Source organism: Otolemur garnettii, unplaced genomic scaffold (genome assembly GCF_000181295.1).
Source record: "Otolemur garnettii isolate 467f Iridium unplaced genomic scaffold, OtoGar3 scaffold00068, whole genome shotgun sequence".
Classification (NCBI taxonomy): Eukaryota; Metazoa; Chordata; class Mammalia; order Primates; family Galagidae; genus Otolemur; species Otolemur garnettii.
The window spans coordinates 10044221-10056794 of record NW_003852463.1 but is presented as its reverse complement, the minus strand read 5'-3'; the positions used below and the strand labels follow the sequence as shown (position 1 = coordinate 10056794).

The window sequence follows — 12574 nt, the reverse complement described above, 5'->3', positions numbered from 1 at the left end:
CTGGCGCCTTAGCCACTTGAGCCACAGGCGCCCAGCCCAGCCCTCATGTTCTTAAAAGGCTCCAAGATGTTGTATAACTAGATACTCAGGACCTTGGTAGATGTTAACAGGCCCTCTGCTGTCGCAGAAGGGTGTAGAGAAAAAGCTCCTCCCCCATTCATATACTCCTAAAAAACTCAGAAATGTTTTTTCTAGTCTTCACATTTTTAATATATCAAAAATGATAAATTTATAATCATGAAAGTTTTTTTCCCCAAATGAATGAATCTTTTATCGCATCACTAATGTTACAAAGCATTTTTATTTTTTTGAGACAGAGTCTCACTATGTTGCCCTTGGTAGAGTGCTGTGGTGTCATAGCTCACAGCAACCTCAAACTCTTGGGCTTAAGTGATTCTCTTGCTTCAGGCTCCCAAGTAGCTGAGACTATAGGAGCCCGCCACAAAGCCTGGCTATTTTTTGGTTGTGGTTGTCATTGTTGTTTGGCAGGCCTGGGCTGGGCTTGAACCCACCAGCTCTGGTGTATGTGGCTGGCTCCCTAGCTGCTTGAGCTACAGGAGCCAAGCCCATTACAAAGAAATCTTAAGGAATCACCTGGTATCTTGCTGCAGCTGGACCACTCTTATATCTTATTCATCAGCCTGCTAAACTGTTCCTTTTTCAGAGACATAAATACCATCCAAAAATTTTCTGATATCCTTGTTTTTAACTGTTGGGGCTTGCTGAATCAAAGCAGCTGAATTTGAAGGAAGCTCAATGTCATTTCCTTCAAAGATTAACTCATCTTTCTGGGCTTGAGATACTGAACAAGCAACGCCTACCCTCATCCAAGCCCAGTGGATATATTTTTCACCCAAGAAATTTCTTTCTTTCTTTCTTTTTTTTTTTTGAGACAGAGTCTCACTATATCATCCTACCTAGAGTGCTGTAGAGTTGCAGCTCACAGCAACCTCAAACTCTTGGGCTTAAGCTCTTCTCTTGCCTCAGCCTCCCAGATAGTTGGGACTATAGGTGCCCACCACAATGCCCGGCTCCTGAATAACAATGTTGATGGGGAAGTGAGCGTACACAGACCTCATCTTGTAATGCAAGCCCAGTGTAACGCCCTTGATCATGTTCTGTGCGTGACTACAAATAGTGTGACCAGTAGCCAGTTCCTTTTTATTTCCCCACCATTTGTCAACCTGGATCCTCTTCTTTATCCTTCCAAGGAGACTGAGTTCCACATTGATGGGTTGAAGTCCCTCCGCAGGTTTCCTCTGGGACCCTTCACAATCACTGTGCATCTCTTCAGAGTGATGTTGACATTTTCTGGAATGTTGACAGTCTTGATTGCTGAGAAGGGTCTTCATTTTCATGGAGATGTGGGGAAAAAAAGCAATCATAAAAATTATAAGCTTAAAATGTAATTTTTTAATCTGTGATGAGTGCTATAAACAAAACACTACTTTTTTCCCCCATTATTTATAATCTTTGTTTTCCCATCCCAGACAGACTCAACCTTTACCTCCTGTGACATTTCTATTTCTGGATGTTTTCTGTCACTTCGAGAGCCATTATAGGCAGACCTCGATGCTCAAACGGAAGGTATAGATGAGGTTGTCTTCCCTTCTCCTCTTTAGAATGCTGCTCTTTTCTCTCAGGTGTCTCTTAACTCTAATCCCGTCTTCTTTCACTCTGGCAACCCCTTATTTGCACCTGTCATCTGCTTTGGGAAGCTGGATTCTCACTTGAAGCGTCCTTGCTATAGTTGGTTAAAATCTCTCCACTGAGTTGAGGACTCTTAGACATCTGCCAAAGCACATAGCCCCACTTTGTGTCCTGATGTGCATATGTGAGAAATGTGTGAAATATCCCACTTCTAATGAAACTGATCTTCCAGTGTCTGCATGGTGAGTCAGTGGCCCTCCCACAAGATGAATTCTAGTGAATCAACAAAATGAAGCAGGACTTGGTGAAAAGAATTCACCTGCTATGCCTGTCCGCCGTACACAAAGGGCCCATTTTCTCTTCCTTCTGTGTGCTGAGTGTACTGAGAACATTTCAGAATCAAAGCTTGACTGGTTACAATAAAAATGTTCATGTTCGGCACCAACATAAGCAAGGTTCTAAAGAAAGCCTCATGGTTGCGCCCTACCGGGGGCCACTTTTGGAAGCCAGGTCATCATATCTTTTGAGTTTCCTCCATGCCTTATCCTGGGTCCTGCTGAAAGTAGAGACTGATAGAAAGGCCTATATTTGTATAGTGTACTTAGGAGTGAAACAGGGAAGAAGGGAGAACCAGTGGAGAAGAAATTTCTTTTCTCACTCATAGGTAGGTTCATGGCTGAGGCACCTATAACAAAAGACAGATTAACAAGAAAAAACACACACAAATTTATTTAATATATTTTATGTGACATGGAGGCGTTCAGAAACGAAGACTGCCAGAAAGAGGGAAACTCATGTGTTTTTATGTTTAAGTTTGATGAAGAATGGGCAGTTGTGAAGTATGATTGGACAAAGGGTAATAATGGTAGTAAACTGGGGAAACTTAGCAAGGTCTGCTTGTTCAGATTCTTCTCTGTGTCCCTGCATCTTCAGAGATAATGCTAGTCCTTTCTAGGTATAGGGAAGGCACCTCTGCAATGATGGCTTCATGATTTACTTCAGGAGAAGGTCGCAGAGACCAACCTGCTTCTGCTTTTTTTTCAAATGCCAAGGTGCCATCTTTTGGAGTAGTGTGTTCAGGACCCCATTACAATGAAGGACGAGTTATTGAGTTGGCCTCCACTATGCAGAACCTTCTGAGAAACTTTATGAAATGTTTCTCAGGAATATCCTATGGTGGGGGGAGAGAAGAAATAAAGAAGCATTTAATATTCTGCTCCCAGGCATCAATACACCCATGCTCGCCTGCTCTATGGCAAGTGTGGGGAAGCAGAGAGATGATCCTTACGTAGGCCTGTTGGCTACACAGTGCCACTTCAACAACTCCTGGTATCTTGCTGAGTAAATGGCAAACTATCTGGGACCTCCTGGGTCTTGGATCCTGCCCTTGCCTTCCTATAGCCATGGCTATAATGGGCTCTAAGTGCCCCAGGGTAAGCTGGCAAGAGTGGTGGCTCTGGAAATTTCTATTTGGAAGAGGCCTGGGGGCAGCCATCTGGTTGGAACTTGGGTTAGGTGCGAAGCTGCATTTGCAGAGCAGACATTGTTTTCCCTTAGGTCATAAGTGCATTTGGAGCATGCTGACAGGGAGTGGGGACTATAAGCTCTGAACACAGCCACTAAGGGGAAGGCTTTTCTTGAGCAAATTCTGCCCAGGGTAGCCCAGAATTTTCAAGGCTTTCCATGCCAGATCGCTTTTTACAAAACTATGCAGAGTACTTGACTCGGCTCTTTCTCTTTTTCCCCCAGTGTGCCGTCTCTCCTGCCCACTCCCTCACTGGGGCGAAGGGTGAAGGTGAGCAAAGAAGAAATCCTCTCCCAGCACAGGAGCTGTAAATGAGGTCTCAGCTGCCAAGCCTTCAGGGAAATGTCTTCAGCCCTCAAAGTTTGTGACTCCTGAGTCCCAAGCTCTGTGATCCAAGCACAACAGGGAGAGCTGGCGGTGGTGCATGGTCGTCTGGTGCCAAGTTTTCAGAGAGGGGGGTGTAGTGGCCGCATGCGTCATCTCACTCAATCAGCCCTCTTAGAACTGCAGGAAAGGTGACCTGTTCAGTATGTGGTTTGTGTATTTTATACGTGTCTTGGCTTGAAAAGCAGTCATGAATTGCCCTGTACGTGTATCTGTAATTCCCAGTGATTGTCTATTGAGACCTTGGTTTCCCTCCTGGTACGCATCTTCAGTGGCTGCCTCTTGTTGTTTTGGCCTGAGGAAAGTGTGTGTGTGGGGGAATCGCCTGGAATCCCCCTGCTTTGTGGCTTTGTTCATAAGCCTCTCCCCTTTCATTTTCCCTTCCGGGCTCTACTCTGAGCCAGCAAGCTCTCCCATCCTCTGAGCCCAGCATCTCCGGGGCAGCCGTCCACCAGCTCCCAGGGGCCACCTTCTGCTCTGAAAACATGACACTTCTCTGCTCTACTCCCTCAGCCTGATGACAGCTCTAGTGTTGTCATTTGTCTTTTCCAGTACTGCTACCTCATCTTTATGTCTCTCCCACACCTGCCAGTAGATTGTTAAGCTCTTTGAATTTGTTTTAAATTAATTTATAACCTCTATAGGACATAGTCCAGTGTCTTAGACACAGGAGGGATACATAAATGCTTCTTGAATCAATAAATGAACAGAAAAAAGACTCATGAACATCTGGGGAAGGACACTCTGATGGCTACCGTCTCCACTAGGTCTTAGACGTGTTTGAAAAGTGGGTTGAGGCTGGGTGCGGTGGCTGACACCTGTAATCCTAGCACTTGGGAGGCCGAGGTGGGTGAATTGCCTGAGCTCACAGGTTCGAGACCAGCCTGAGTCAGAGCGAGACCTCGTCTTTAAAAATAGCCAGGCATTGTCGCAGGCACCTATAGTCCCAGCTATTTGGGAGGCTGAAGCAAGAGGATCGCTTGAGCCCAAGAATTTGAGGTTGCTGTGAGCTATGACGTCACAGTATTCTACCAAGGGCAAGAAAGTTGATTGGCCTTGGGCCCTATCTCCAACACCCAAATAATGAACAGTTCATACCGACGCTTGTTGAGTTTGCTGGTTACCATCTTTCTTCCTTCCACAACCACTTATTGAATACCATAAACTAACGTGCAGTCATTAAGAATGTAGACTTCAGAGAAAGGTCACCTTGGTTCAAATGCCAGCCCTGCTTCTATAGCCTGTGTGACCTTGGGCAAGTGACTTAAGCTCTGGAGCTTCATTTTTCTCATTTGTAAAATGGGAATAATAACAACAGTGGTGGCCTGTTAGGGTTATTGTGCAATAAGATGAGGTAATGCATAGAAAACATTTGGCAGGGACCAAATGGCACAAGCTCAGAGGAGTATGATTTGATAGCTATCCTTGGGAAGGCCCACTGTCCAACAGGGAAATGATCCTGAGTATAACTGTGTTTCTTAAGTTGGGTATTCTCAGAAACTGACCAGAAGCTATGGATCTGAGTGCACATGGTGTATTTGGAAGGCACCCCCAGGAAGCACAGGTAAGGGAGTGGAGAGGTGGGTCAATGCAGGATGCATTGTGAGCAGGTTACCACATTGGGCAGCTGGGCTCAGTCCTGTGGGGCCCCTGGGATGCTATAGACAGCAAGCCTCAGAGTCATCCTTTTCCACCAAGGGCAAGAAAGTTGGGGTCTCTTTCATCATCTCCTATTACTCACAGCTTGAGGGTTGTGGCCCAAGGCTTCTCTCCCCTGTCTTTTCAGTACATTTGCTCTCCACAGGCGGTCAAGGAAAGTTCTTAGGATGGGAATCAAAGATGCTTGCAGAAGAAAGCCTATAGTCAAGGTCATAGTATCCACTGGACAGTGTGCTGCGGTTCTATGGGTGGGGCATTGATGATGAAAGCACTTGTTGCTGCTTTTATCTATAAGAATTGGTAGAGAAAAAAAAGAACTTTCTTAGCATTATTTAAGGGGAAGTGTCAGGTCAGGGGCATGTTCCTCTAAACAGAACCCTAGTGCCTCTGTCAAGGCTTTGTTGTAGCTGGGCGCAGTGGCTCATGCCTATAATCCCAGCACTTTGGGATGTAGAGGAGGGAGGATTGGTTGAGGCTAATTTAAGACCAGCTTGGGCAATATGGAGAGACCCTGTCTCTTCAAAAACTAAACAAATTAGCCAGGTGCATACATATGGTTCTAGATACTTGGGAGGCTAAGGCAGGAAGATCACTTGAGCCCTGGAGTTTGAGGCTGAATGGAACTATGATTGGTCCATAGCATTCCAGCCTGGGTGACAGAGACCTTGTCTCTAGAAAAAAAAAAAGGCTTTGTTGTGATGTGGCATCTCTCAAATCTCAGCACCTGCCAAGCTGTCCAGTGTGGAAGGTCAGTTCTGGAAATGCAGAGGCCGTTGCCTGAGTTCCTGGCAGAAGGGCTCCACCCTAATTGCCTCCCAAGCCATGTGTGACCCTGCTATGACAGCAGCCGTGCACAGCTGGGGCAGGAAAGAACAACATCACAGGTTCAAAGGGTGCCGCTTCCTCTACTTTCTCCACTTTTTAGAACTTGAAATAATCCAGTGGGTGTTGACCACATACACTGAGGCTGGAGGGTTCGAACCCAGCCAGGCCAGCCAAAATCAATAATGACAACTACAACAAAAAAACAGTTGGGCGTTGTGGTGGTGCCTGTAGTCCCAGCTAGTTGGGAGACTGAGGCAAGAGTCTCTTAAGCCCAAGAGTTTGAGGTTGCTATTAGCTGTGACATCATGGCACTCTACTGAGGGCGAAATAGTGAGACTCTTTAAAAAAAAAAAAAAAAGAACTTGAAATAGCAGAGGCAAACGGACAATCAGTGTAGGGGGACACTGTGTGGCTTTGACTTTATATGTCCCTCATTAAGGTGGCAGAACTAATGATTGTAAGGAAATGAGGTTTTGAGCAGAGCTGAAGAGAATTCAGGAAGTGTTCCTTCGTCCACAGGAGCTTCAGTGGGCCTGTTGGAGTGTCACAAAAGTCAGACCAGGAGGGCAAGACAAAGGGACCTGCCAAAGGTGCTTCTAGGACATCTCCAAGCTCATAATTCCTTGCACCCCATATTGCAGCCAGCCCTAATCCCTCCTGGTTCATTTAAATTTGTAATAGTAATTTCACATGTGTGGTTGATTTTTTCTATTAATTTTTGCCTTTATCAACATGTGTACTGGGTTGACCAGTACCTTCCCCACCCCCTACCAAATTCATCTCCACACAGAGCCCTAGCATATGATCTTATTTGAAGATAGGGTCTTTGCAGAGGTAATCCGTCAAGATGACATCATACCGGACCAAGGTGGTCCTAAATTCAGTATGTTCGATATCCAATAAGAGGGAAATTTGGACAGAGACACAGATACACAGGGATGAAGGGCTGTGAAGGAGGAGGCAGAGACTTGAGTGGGGCAGATGCACTACAAGGAAGACTAAGCCTTGCCAGCGCTCATCAGGGGCCAGAAGAGGCGAGGCACGTTCTTCCCGGTGGCGGCGGAGGGAGCATGGGCCTGCTGACACCTGGCTTTCTGTCTTGCAGCCTCCGGAACTGTGAGATAATAAATGTCAGCTTTAAGCCAGGGGTTTTCAGTGCTTTGTCATGGCAGCCCCAGGAGACTAATCCAGAGTGTAAGCCCCGAGGGCAGAGGGGAGTCTTTCTTATCTCGCATCTTCCTGCAGAAACATGTTGACCGAGTGAAGGCACTAAAGGGAGCTTTGGGGAAGGCTACTCCTTGAAGGTACAACTTTTTTAGCCTGAGCACTGTCACAAGTGTAGAAATCAGGTTATCAGAATCTGACAGCTGGGCCACGGGGTTTGGGGACTGGGCAGTTGCCTCTTGGAAGGACTGGACCATTCCAGGAAGGGAAATACTCAAAATGGAGTGGTTGGTGTGCCAAGACCTCTTTAATTTGCTTCCCAGTTTTGGTTAGAGCTGGCCTGGTTTCTGGGCCTTCATATCTTAATTACACGGGTTCAAAAAGTCTTAGACACTCCTTCTGGGAGTGGGACAAATTCTTAAGAACCCAAGGTCCTGAACTCTAGAGGACTGAGAGTCACCAGGAGGGGTGAAGAGGGGGTGGTGACTTGGGGGTGAAGTCGACTTTAGCAAATAGCTCATTGTTCTCTTTCACCCTTCTGTGAAAGAGGATCAGAAGTTCAGGGCTTGGCTCTAAGGAAGTTCCTGGCAGCTCTGTTTATAGTAGCAAGATTTTGGAAATGGCCCAAATGTCTGACAATAGATGATTGGTTAGATAAAGTATGGTTTAGACAGACGTTGGGATTTTATTCAGCCATTAAAAATGATGTCATAGATGATTGTTTATTGATATGATAAAAGGATATCACGTATAAAAAATGTGTACAATGTTTTACATATATGATTGTGTAAGATGTCGCACATGCATGCAGGCCTAGAAAAAGATCTACAAGTAAATAAGACCAAAGTTTTAACAGGAGTCTTTTTTTGACGACTGGGTAGATAATGGACGATTTTCCCCTCATACAGGTACCATGGGCACGTTTTATTAATTTTCTTTCTAACATAAAACTGAAGTTATCCTGGCTCGGTGCCCGTAACACAGTGGTTATGGCCCCAGCCACCTACACTGGGGCTAGTGTGTTCAAACCCAGCCTGGGCCTGCTAAACAATGACAACTGTCACGAAAAAATAGCCAGGCATTGTAGCGGGCACCTATAGTCCCAGCTATTTGGGAGGCTGAGGCAAGCGAATCGCTTAAGCTTGAGAGTGTAAGGTTGCTGTGAGCTGTGATGTCATAGCACTCTACCCAGGGTGACATAGTGAGACTCTGTCTCAAAAAAATAAAATAAAAAGCAGAAACCCCTGAAGTTACCTTTGGATTGTGCACGAGCATCGTCTCTCCTTTTTCCTTATGAGAAAAACCCACTTTTTGGTGGGTTTTTGCATAGGATCAGGCTCTCAGTGTGTCAACAGGGCGCCAGGGCAGCTGCACAGAAAAACCTTGTTACCAGGCCAGATGTGAAGTTGCCAGCAGCTTCTGACAGGCCTCTGGGCATCACCTCTTTGGCATTGCAGGTAGCAGAGGTCACTTGCAAGGGTCTCCTTCCTTCTGTACCCTGCCTGCTATGCAGAGTTGCTGAGACTTCCCTAACCTCAGCTCCTCCTGACATTTCAACCTAATATCAGCCTCTCATTCTCTGTATTCATCTTGCTTGAAATATCAGACACTATTTATGTCTTTAAATATTGATTTTTACTTATTATTTTTTGCAGTTTTTGGCTGGGGCTGGGTTTGAACCTGCCACCTCTGGCATGTGGAGCTGGCACCCTACTCCTTTGAGCCACAGGTGCCGCCCTACTTTTTATTATTTTATTTTATTTTATTTTTTGAGACAGTCTCAAGCTATCACCCTGGGTAGAGCGCTATGGTGTCAGAGTTCACAGTAAACTCAAACTCTTGGGCTTAGCAATTCTCTTGTCTCAGCCTCCCAAACAGCTGGGATTACAGGTGCCTGCCACATGCCCAGGTATTTTTGTTGTTGTTGTTGTTGCAGTTGTCATTGTTGTTTTAGCTGGCCTGGGCTGGGTTCAAACCCACCAGCCTTGGTGTACGTGGCCAGTGCCCTATCCATTGAGCCACGGTCACTGCCTATTTTTTATTTTTTGAGACAGTTTCACTTTGTCACCCTTTGTAGAATGCCATGGTGTCATAGCTCACAGCAACCTCAAACTCTTGTGCTCAAGCGATCTTCTTGCATCAGCCTCCCTAGTAACTGGGACTACCTGGGCCTGCCACAATGCCCGGCTATTTTTTTTCAGAGATGAGGTCTCGCTCTTGCTCAGGCTGGTCTCAAACCCTTGAGCTCAGGCAATCCACCTGCTTCGGCCTCCCAGAGGGCTAGGATTACAGGCGTGAGCCACTGCACTCAGCCTTAAATATTGATTTTTAAAAGCTATACTGTTCTACCCTGGTTCAACTCAGCCAACCTTGATTGTGCTGCTTGTTTTGTGCCAGGTACTGAGGCAAGCTGCTGGGGAACAGCGACCACCAGGGCAGGGCCTGCCCTCCGGAAAGGATTGTAGCTGACGGGGCCTCTGTTAAGTGCCAAGCGCTTTGCTGAGGACTTTACTCACATTCTCATTTCTAATTTAAGCCAGACAGCAATCCTTTGAGTAATATTTTTATGGTACAGATGAAGAACTCAGGTTTAGAGAGAACTCACTACTTGTTTAAATAGTGAGCAGGCATTTAAATCAAGTTCCGTCTGACAGGACACTGCTACTACTCTTATTATTCCTATGCTCTGACCACCTTAGAGTCCAAAGTAGTTTTCATTGCACAGTGGTTGGTGAGCAAAAAGCAGTAGTTTACTTAACTGTTTCTTATTTTGAACAATGAGGTTTTTTTTAAGTATTTCTACTCTCATAAGAAGACAGTGTTGTAGTCATGTGCCTATACACAGCTGTTGGTGATCTTAAAAATATCTTCCGTATACACAAACTTTATGTGTGTGTGAGAAAAAAGGCTGGAAGAAAATATTCGAAACATTCAGTATTTGAACTCCCTCCTCATAGGGGGTGGGGGGTTGGGCATGAAAGGATTGAGTAAAAAAATTTTTACTTAAAAACAAAGACACATTTTTGGCCAGGTACAGTAGCTCATGCCTGTAATTCCAGCACTCTGGGAGGCTGAGGTGGGAGGATCATTTAAACCCAGGAGTTTGAGAGCAGCCTGAGCAATAATGAGATGCCACCTCTGCAAAAACCAAAATGATTAGCTGGAAGGCTGAGGCTGAGGCTGAGGCAGGGGGATTGCTTAAGCCCAGAAGTTAGAGATTGCAGTGAACTAGGATGATGCCACGGCACTCTAGCCCAGACAACAGAGCAAGATCTGGCCTCAGGGAAAAAAAAAAAAAAGAAAGAAAGAAAAGAAAAGAAAAAGGAAAAAAAACATTTATTCATTCATTTATTTATTTTTGAGACAGATCTCAAGCTGTCGCCCTGGGTAGAGTGCTGTGGTATTATAGCTCATAGCAACCTCCAACTTGGGCTCAAGTGATCCTCTTGCCTCAGTTTTTCTATTTGTAGTAGACAGTGTCTCGCCTCTGCTCAGGCTGGTCTCGAACTCATGAGCTCAAGCAATCCACCACCTTTGCCTCCCAGAGTGCTAGGATTACAGGAGTGAGCCACTGTGCCTGGCCGAAAAAGACTTTTAAAGAGCAGTTTTAGGTTCACAGAAAAATTGAGCAGCAGATATAGAGATTTCCCATGTACCTCCTGTGTCCACATACACATAGCCCAAACCCCACGCCAGTGTGTACCCTGGTTCCAACTGATGAGCCTGCACTGACAAATCCTAAGTGCCACAGTCCACACTTTCCACCATGGCTCCCTCCTGCTGCTGACATTCTGTGGTGTAGACAAATGTACAATGACAGGCATCTACCACTACAGTGTCATACAGAGCAGTCTCACCGGCCCACCACCCCCCTTTCTCTGCCTATTCATCCATCCCACACCCCTAACTCCTGGCAACCCTGATTTTTTTACTCTATTGATAGTTTTGCCTTTTCTAGAATATCTTCTAGTTGGAATCATACGGTATGTAGATATTTTGGCTTCTTTCACTTACTAATTTGTGCTTATGGTTCCGCTTCGCATGGCTTGGTAGTGCGTTTCTCTTTAGCGCTGAGTAGTATTCCATTGTTTGGGTGTACTATACTTTATTCAGCTCCTGAAGGTTGTCTTGGTTGTGTCAAGTTTTGGCAATTACGAATAAAATTGTTATAAACACTCATGTGCAAGTTTTTGTGTGGACATGTCCCCACCTCATTTGGGTAAATACCAAGGAGCATGATTGCTGGATCACATAGGAGGAGTATGTTGAGTTTTGTTAGAGTCTGTCAAACTGTCAAAGCTGCGGCCCCGTTTTGTGTTCCCACACACAACGGGTGAGAGTGCCTATGGCTCTGCAGCCTTGCCAGCATTTGGCGTTGTTAGTGTTTTGGTTTTTGACAATTCTAACAGGTGGGTAGTGGTATCTCATTTTAATTTGCAATTTCCTCATATATTGTTGAACATTTTTTTTTTTTCTTTGAGACAGGAACAGCGACCACCAGGGCAGGGCCTGCCCTCCGGAAAGGATTGTAGCTGACAGGGCCTCTGTTAAGTGCCAAGCGCTTTGCTGAGGACTTTACTCACATTCTCATTTCTAATTTAAGCCAGACAGCAATCCTTTGAGTAATATTTTTATGGTACAGATGAAGAACTCAGGTTTAGAGAGAACTCACTACTTGTTTAAATAGTGAGCAGGCATTTAAATCAAGTTCCGTCTGACAGGACACTGCTACTACTCTTATTATTCCTATGCTCTGACCACCTTAGAGTCCAAAGTAGTTTTCATTGCACAGTGGTTGGTGAGCAAAAAGCAGTAGTTTACTTAACTGTTTCTTATTTTGAACAATGAGGTTTTTTTTAAGTATTTCTACTCTCATAAGAAGACAGTGTTGTAGTCATGTGCCTATACACAGCTGTTGGTGATCTTAAAAATATCTTCCGTATACACAAACTTTATGTGTGTGTGAGAAAAAAGGCTGGAAGAAAATATTCGAAACATTCAGTATTTGAACTCCCTCCTCATAGGGGGTGGGGGGTTGGGCATGAAAGGATTGAGTAAAAAAATTTTTACTTAAAAACAAAGACACATTTTTGGCCAGGTACAGTAGCTCATGCCTGTAATTCCAGCACTCTGGGAGGCTGAGGTGGGAGGATCATTTAAACCCAGGAGTTTGAGAGCAGCCTGAGCAATAATGAGATGCCACCTCTGCAAAAACCAAAATGATTAGCTGGAAGGCTGAGGCTGAGGCTGAGGCAGGGGGATTGCTTAAGCCCAGAAGTTAGAGATTGCAGTGAACTAGGATGATGCCACGGCACTCTAGCCCAGACAACAGAGCAAGATCTGGCCTCAGGGAAAAAAAAAAAAAAA

At 45.2% G+C, this 12574-nt stretch overlaps 1 pseudogene; it reads right to left on the bottom strand.

Annotated features, from left to right (window-relative positions):
* Nucleotides 1–629: 629 nt before the first annotated feature.
* Nucleotides 630–1385, bottom strand: LOC100942839 (annotated as a pseudogene).
* Between the last annotated feature and the right edge of the window lie 11189 nt (nt 1386–12574).